Below are 8,800 nucleotides of genomic sequence, written 5' to 3'. Positions count from 1 at the left end.
ATGTTACTTGAGCTCATTTCAACTGAAGTCTAAGGAATACTATTATTAAGAAGATTTATGACAGTAGTTCCCTTAGCAGCAATAAGTGAGGATACATAGCAACAAAGAGTGAAATCCTTGAACTACCTGCATGTTTCCTCAAAAGAATAAAAAAAGTCTTCTGGAATTTTTCAGGCACAATCCTGTAAAAAATGATCTATTTCTGACTACAGAATTCTATTAAGGGAAACACGAGGAACACATTCATGAATATACACATGAGTTTATAGTCTCTCTCTTCACTTTCATTTTTAGCCAGAGATTGAGGTAGTATGGAACAATGGACTAAGCATTAGCTCTCAAATCTGAAGACATGGGTTCAAATCCTCATTCTGCTTTACTACCCGTGTAATCTACCAAAGGAGAGTTTCTTGGAGCCTGAATTTCCACATTTGTAAATGAATGGTTAAATCAGAACAGAAATGTTTAAACTGGATCCAAACCATGCCCTCATAAGGTCCCTGAAATTGGACAGTTCACTTCAAGCTGAAACTTAGTATTTCCCTCAATTATGAACATAGACAAGCATGATTCTAAGAAGGGCTTCATACATAGGCTTCATTAGACTGCAAAGGGGAACCTAACACCAAAAAAGTTAAGAATTCCTAAATTAGTTGATATACAAGTTTCCTTCTAGTTCTAAGTCCTATGTCATCTTTTTAGGAGTCATTGAAAAAAAATGCAAATTTTCAACATGGGATTAATTTGGAGAAGAAGGTATAGGCTTGCTCACATAGTCTCCTTAAAAATAGTTTCATTGGGAAATTGTAATGAATTCTAACTTATCTGTATTAATATGGAGAACATAAATTGGATGTAACTAAGTAAATATTTGTTAGGTGCTTGTATTATAAGACATTGGCTGGATGAGTGGGAAACAAAGAACAGATTCAGTTTTCTGGAGTTTTATAACAATAGAATGGGTGAATCAGGAAGCTTGGTATCAAAGCAGATAGAGTACTAGGTCTGGATTCAGGAAGACTCATCTTTCTGAGATCAAATCTGACTTCAAATACTTATTAGCTGTGTGACTCCAGACAATTCATTTTAACTGTTTGCTTCAGTTTCCTCATTTGTAAAATGAGTTGGAGAAGAAAACAACAAACCACTTTGGTATCTTTGCCAAAAAAAAAAAAAACCTAATGGAATCACAAAGAGTCATCTATGACTGAAGTGATTGAACAACAACAAAAAGTGAGTGAATTGAGATATAATATTATCAATGTGACCTTGGACAAGTCATTTCACCCTGATTGCCTCAGTTTCTTCTTGTGAAAAACAAATGAGTTAATAGTTGTAAAACCCTTAGCGCACTGTCTAGTACATAGTAAGCACTATATAAATATTATTAAACACACACACACACACACACACACACACACACACACACACAGCATCTCTCCATTGTGCCTCTACCTTCCCTAGTAGGTAGCAATAAGTTTAACTGCCATATAGAATATAAGAAGTAAAGTAAGTACAGGGAGATGAGACAAAAAGGAAAGGCTGAAACCAGATTGTGATGGTCCTGAATGCCAGAGGGTAAATTTTAAACTTTTGTTCAAAGAAGTGGTGATATCAAAGTAGTACCTGAGAAAGATTATTCAGGAATCATGATTTTTAAAAATTGCTTTATTAATATCTTTTATGCATATATCATCCAAATTTTATAGATTTTCCATCCTCTTCACTCCTTACAGAGTCATAGCAAAAAAAAAAAGAGTAAGAAAAGTATCAGCAAAACCAGCGACACATCAAAATATTTGACACTATACATTATTTCATAGTCACCTCCAACCTCTGCAAAGAGCCTCGGGGTTAGATACTCCAAGTATCTCTTCTTTTAGGCCAAGCTTTATTTTTCTTAATTTTTATGTTTCTGAAGCATTTAGCTTTGCTTTGCTGTTCTTCTTCCCATCTCCCTTGTTAAAGTTACCATGGGTTATTTTACTCTTCATCAGTTCATTCAATTATTCCTATGCTTCTCTGTATTCATCACATCCATCATTTCTTACAGCACAATGATAATCTATTACAATCCTGTATCACAATTTCTTCAGCTAGGTTGCCATGTAAAAGAGAAAAGAAAAAAAAGACAAATTAGAGGACCAATTAGGAGGATATTGAAATAGTCTGAACTGATGGTTGCAGTGAAGTGAAAAGAAGTATTTCCCTGGAATAACATAATAATACAAAGGTAGGGAGATTAAATTGAGAATGGCAGAAGTCACAAGATAGATAAATGCAAGAAGATTCTTATATCACATGATTTATGATTCAACTAAATTAGATTCAATAGACAATAAGGACCTAACAGTGGTCGGTATAAGAATGGGGCATGAGTAGGAAAAAATATATAACTCAGAGAGAAAAGATCTGAGTTTGAATTCCACTGGCACTCACAAACTGTAACACTATTGCTGGACTTAAATTCTACCACTTTTATTTTTTTAGCTGTGAAATGGAGATCAAAAATACTTTTCATAGTTGCCCCAGAAGATTATTATGGAGAAATTGTTTTGAAAGCCTAGAAAACAGTGAGCTGTTAGGAGCCAGGCACTATAGAAGAAGAAAATGGCCCTGTGCTCATGGAGCTCTCAGTCTAGTAGAAGGAAATATAGCACATGCATGAAAAACCTCACTACCAAATTGTTGTTTGTCCTTCGTTCTACAAGAAGAGCAAGACATCATCAGGAAGGTGATACCTTATCATGCAAGTGAGTTGGATTTGAGTAAGGGGCTTCTGTGGAAAAATTGGAACACTATAAGCAGATTAGGGATGGAGAGTGGAACCTCCTCAAGGACAGATTGACCTCAAACACTATTAGCTGTGCAACTCCAGAAAATTCACTTAACTTAGCAATTTAGTGGGGGTGGGGTTCCCATTTTTTTTTAATATTCTCAGAGCTTAGCCTGGTATCTGACACTTTCTTTTGGACCTGATGTGTGATTTCAATGATCTGGGGAATCCCAAGTGAGGGAAATCTCTCTTTCAATATAAATCAGCATCTACTTTGCAACTAATAATTATTATTGTTGTTATTATGTAGCATATATGTATCATAGGAAGAGGCTCAGAAATGGAAAGTAAAGAGAGAGACAAACACATAGATGAGGAGGGAGAGAGACAGAGAAAGCTATTGACCATTGCCTCACTTTCTCACAAGTTATAAAGCAGAAACTGCTCTCTCTCTCTCTCTCTCTCTCTCTCTCTCTCTCTCTCTCTCTCTCTCTCTGTGTGTGTGTGTGTGTGTGTGTCTGTCTCCATCTCTGTCTGTGCTTGGGTTGCTGTCTCTGTCTCTCCATTTGTCTGTCTTTTTCTGTATGTTAAATGTCTGTCTGTCTGACCTTGCTATATTTGTATCTAAAATATGAGTATATTTTCTCCCCTGAATTCCTTCTGTCATATCTCTTTCTGGCACAAACATGTTCCCAGGTAAACAAAGGCTATTATAGCAGAGAAAAGTCTCTGGTACATTCCTTTAAGCAAGAAGTAGTTCAAGCCTAGACCTGGCAATAGATTATATGTATGTTCTATCTGAGGAACAGTCTAGCTAAGTCTGAAAGGAGGCTTATCACCATAAATTTGATCAGTGAGCGATAAATATTTTTGGTCACTGAAACTCATCAAGCAATAAAAATACAAAATAGATTCCAGTAGTAGAAAAGGAGGGCAGAGGGTACAGTTTCTAGATCATCTATTAAAATGAATTATTGAATGTTGATATACTTAACATGGCATATTTGTCCAAGAGCCAGTCTAGTAGTGACTTGACAACCTAGTGAAGGAAAAATCCTATTGACATTAAAGTTCTTGCTATAAAAAGAAGTCAGATTACAGAAATAAATTTTAGCTAAATGATAAGGATAGTTTATGACCTCAACTCAGGAAGACAAATTAAGGAACTGGTTTCATCATGCACTCAGATGAAACAAGAAAAAATTACCTAGCATGCAATACTCCATTGAATGTAAGAAAAAAGACCACAAGGTAATTAAATGCAAAAAAGTAAAAAAGCTTTATAAAGAACCTGATAAGATCATGCTCTAACTTAATAACACATACTTTGATATCTGATGACTTCAGTGCAAAAGTATGGACAAGAGAGGGTGACATCTACCCTGGAAAATGTGACTGAGTCAAGAAACACAAGAGGGGAACAGGAAGTAGCATAAACATAACTTCCAGGGCTCTTGCAAAGTGCTTAACAAATATTATTTCACTAGATCGTCACAACAATCATGCAAGGTAGGAGACAAAAGTTTTGTAGATTGCTGCAAAAGCTCATATTTTTTCACCAAATGTCTTCCCCAAGAAGAGAGTTAAAATTTCTTGAACATAGAGTTCACTGAATGACATCATAAAAGGGAATTGATTATCTTTTAATAGGCAAATGGTTATAGGTATATTAGTCATTTCTGAATTGGTTCTGGGTGTGGTCAGATCATTGACTAGTTTAGAGCAAAGGTTAAAGCATATGCCAAATTAGTAGAAAGAATAACTAAGAGAAGATACTATACACAATTACAGGAGCTCCAACAAAAATAGACATTGACTTGGACCATCCCCATTTTTCTGAGTTTACTCAATACAAAATAGCCACAAAAAGACCACCAAAGGAATCCAGAAATTGTTTCAACTAGCAATCTGATAAAGACTACTAAAGATATATATCTATATCTATACCTCATTAATACTTTTTTTTCAAATATTTTTTGCTTGATAGATAGGTACTCAACTACAAAAAATTATGGATATGATGGTGGGGAGTAACTGAGTAAATCAATCAAAGCATTCTCAACCTACCTAAAGAGGTAAGTAATAAGATGGTATTACCTGACATATTTATCAAGTGAAAACACTTTGATTTTTCACTGTGAATGAACAAGACCACTCTATCTTCCTGGGTTAAACAGGAAGTCCATTAGGTATGACTAAACCTTGGTTACACTCTCTGGGAGGTATAAAACCTTAAATCTACTGATGATTCAAGTGAGCAGTGAGCAAAGAGAGAACACTCCATCTTAATCTCTGAGAAACATTTTTGGGGCACAAGAAAGTACTTCTGCCTTGCCTTCAGCATCTGTCCCTCCACATTAATTGGAGAACTATCTCATAAACTTCAAAGGTCTAGATGATTTTAGGCTTCCCATTTCCCCATCAACATCAAACCCACTTCCCTGTAACAGCTGTCTACCCTAGGAGTCAAAGACATATTCAAGCAAGGTAAAGCAGATTCAGACTTTACAAAGAACCGAGAAGAAATAAATGTACCTTAAATGAGTCCATCAAAGGAACTTCCAGGAACTACATGTGCTGTGAGTTTGAGCCCACTTTTCCCTGAACTCTGTAGGTATTGTGTCAAAGACTTTTTTGGGAGAATATTTATATCAACAGTACCTAATTAATACTGTAGTAAAATACAACTTTCTAAAAAACTAAATAAGTCTGATTGATTAATTGACATCTGAGAGATGAGAGCCCTTATGGTCAGTGCATTTATGGGGAATCAGAAACTAGCACTAGAAAGCTAATCCTCAACTATTCAAGGAATTTTTGTTGAGATGTTGGAAATGTGCTCTGGGGACCCAGAGACTTCCAGCATGAATGGGAGTTGGGATAATAGCTCCAAAGCTTATGTCACATAGAGGAGAAGGAAGATGAAGACTATGAAAAATATTGACTAATAAAAGAATGAAAAACTTTAAGGAGAATATGAACAAACAGAAAGTTTAGCATGAGAGCCAGCTAAGCCAGGTTATCCTAAGAACCTTGTATATTAAACTGGAAGAAGACTAAATAGATATAAATATATAACATATTTACTATTAGGGGGTGGAATAGGGGGTGTTGATTTGCTTCATCAGTAACAATATTAAAATTACCATTTCTGGATCTACCATCATACTACCTAATATAGAATCTATAGGATGATAAAATTCAAACTGACAGGTTCTTTATAAGTCAGCTAGTCTAGTCCCTTTGATGTATAGATTAAGAAACTGAAGCCCAGGGGCAGCTAGGTGGCATATGGATGGAGCACCAACCCTGGAGTCAGGAATACCTGAGTTCAAATCCGGCCTCAGACACTTAATAATTACCCAGTTGTGTGGTCTTGGGCAAATCACTTAACCCCATTTGCCTTGCAAAAACCTTAAAAAAAAAGAAGCTGAAGCCCAGAGAATTTAAGACTCAAGATCATATAAGTAGTAAAGTGTCATAAACTTGGAATTGACTTTGTATATGAGGAAGTAATTTAATAATCAAGATAATGTAGTCAGAAACTTTTTCTTGACCCACTATGCAAGGAAATAATACTTATGGCAGTGTAGTCAAAAATTTCTACTTGGCTGGACCACACACACACACACACACACACACACACACACACACACACACACACACACACACTCCCACTTCCATCCTCCATTAATACCTACCAAAATAGTTGTAATGGAAGCAATATAATCTTAAAGATATGTAGAGGGGCAGCTAGGCTGCACCGTGGATAGAGCATCAACCATGGAATCAAAAGGGTCTGAGTTCAAATCTAACCTCAGACACTTAATAATTACCTAGCTGTGTAGGCTTGAACAAGACACAACCCCATTGACTTGCAAAAACAAACAAACAAAAAAAAAGACATGTAGGGATAACTTTTCAAGTTATCAAAAAAAAAGGAGGGAGGCATAATAATTAAATAGTACAGTAAGCAATGGGTGAGGTCCTGTCTAAATACTTTTTAAAAAATAGATATTATTCATTTTAACCTCACAACAGCCTAGGAAGGTTATTATCCACCTTTTACAGATAAAGAAACTGAGGCAAACAACGGTTACATAGTTGTAACATGTCTGAGATCAGATTTGAATGAGATCTTTCTGACTCAAGGCCCAGTGATTTATCCACTGTGCCACTGGTCACCTCAAAACAAAAAATTAAGATTGCAAAAGAATGTAAAATGGCACAGAGGACTTGTCTACAAAGCCAAATTACTGATTCATATATTTGCTTTCTCATCTGTATAAAATCCTTATGGGATGGTCATTATATACAAAGAAAGAATCCTTCATGAAAACCTGAGAAAGTAACACCCATACTTACACAGCTTTCTACAGAAAATGATTTCTATAATCTTATGATCACAATATTGACTCAGAGGTAAAAAATACAAAATCTTTTGAGGTTTGTTGCTTGAATTTTTTTTTTGGTTTTTGCAAGGCAGTGGGGTTAAGTGACTTGCCCAAGGCCACACAACTGGGTAATTATTAAGTGTCTGAGGTTGGATTTGAACTCAGGGACTCCTGACTCCAGGGCTGGTGCTCTATCCACTGAGCCACCTAGCTGCCCAGGTTTGTTGCTTATTGATTTTTAAAAAGCATTTAATTTAGAAGGAAAAAATGAATCCTTGAAGACTTTCTCTAAATAAGGTGTGTCCCATGCATACTTTAAAATTATATGAGGCTCTGAAATCCTATAATTTTGTAGATAACTTTGTTGACTTTGTTTCCTTATAAAAGACAAAGGAAACATATTTTCACCTTAACTGTGTGCTAGTATTCTAGAAAGTGTCTTACTTGAAGTCTTAATTAACGCCATAAGGATATTGTATTAATAAAAATGATTCCTCAAATGTTTCCCTCTTTACAATGAGTTATGAGAAAAGAATTATGGAAATACTTTAACTCTTAATGAGTTGTGTTTTTATTTTCCTGTCATAGAAAAATGTAAAATTCAACTGTCTTCTTAACATAGAATGTCATATTTATAATAAAGAAAAAAATCACTTTATAAAAGAATTCTTTTTTCTTCAATTCTAAAATTTTCTCAGTGTCTTCAACTCTTTATCTTTTAGTATCTCCAGGACTAAGCATGATGCCTGGTACATAGTGGGTGCTTGATAGATGTTCATTGACTAATTCAAAAGGAGACACAAGGGAATTCACAGAGACATTCACACAGACACACAAAAACACACACACATATACACAAAGATTAGAATAGGAAAAGGCCTTGGTGATCATCTGATTCTCCTTTATTTTACAGATGAAAAGAAATGCTATCCCAACAGATTAAAAAGTGACTTGCCCAAGATTCCCACAGCTAGAATCAAAGCAGGGACCAGAAGCTAGTTCTCCTGACTTCCCAGTCTAACTATCAATCTTCCAAATCCTCTTGATTTCCTATTATATGTAAAATATGATTCAGTTCTAAAAAATGAAACCTGTACACATTTTTTCAAGAACACACCTATCATATAAACCAAAGTTTGGTATAATTGGTTACATTTTGAAGGTGTGTCTGCTTGGTTTGTAACTGGGCTTTTTCCAAAGATATTTATTAGAATGAAGCTGTCAAGTAATGTTGATTATTATAAGCAATTTACCTTTGTAATATTTCCTATGTCACTATTTTGTCTATTACTGCTGCCTCTTCTAGTCTAGCTTCATGATAATAAAATGACATTCAAATCATTAAAAAGTGATCATATCATCATGTAACAGGAAGAAAATTATGGAGAAAGGAAGTGATCCTATATCTTATGATAGTAAAATAGAAAATGATTCATTCTTAAGTTTTCTAAAAGAATTTTATATAATTTCTCTATCAGTTCTCGATTTAGGAGGCAGCCAGGTAGTTCAGTGGATAGTATACTGAATCTGGAGTCAGACAGACTCTTTTGAATTCAAATCTGACCCCCAGACACTTACTAGCTGTAGGATCCTAGGCAAGTCATTTAACTTTACTTGCCTCAATTCTACA

At 35.2% G+C, this 8,800-nt stretch overlaps 1 long non-coding RNA gene across 1 annotated transcript in view; it reads right to left on the bottom strand.

Moving 5' to 3' along the window:
* Positions 1 to 1,874: 1,874 nt before the first annotated feature.
* LOC141498537 (uncharacterized) overlaps positions 1,875 to 8,800 on the bottom strand; it is a 74,589-nt gene continuing 67,663 nt past the window's right edge. The window contains exon 3 of the long non-coding RNA XR_012471676.1: positions 1,875 to 2,096. This is a non-coding gene — a long non-coding RNA (uncharacterized LOC141498537). The remainder of the gene's footprint in view (positions 2,097 to 8,800) is intronic.

The sequence above is a fragment of the Macrotis lagotis genome, chromosome X, assembly GCF_037893015.1.
Source record: "Macrotis lagotis isolate mMagLag1 chromosome X, bilby.v1.9.chrom.fasta, whole genome shotgun sequence".
Taxonomy (NCBI): Eukaryota; Metazoa; Chordata; class Mammalia; order Peramelemorphia; family Peramelidae; genus Macrotis; species Macrotis lagotis.
Note: the sequence above shows the minus strand (reverse complement) of the source record. Positions and strands in the feature narration are given on the sequence as shown.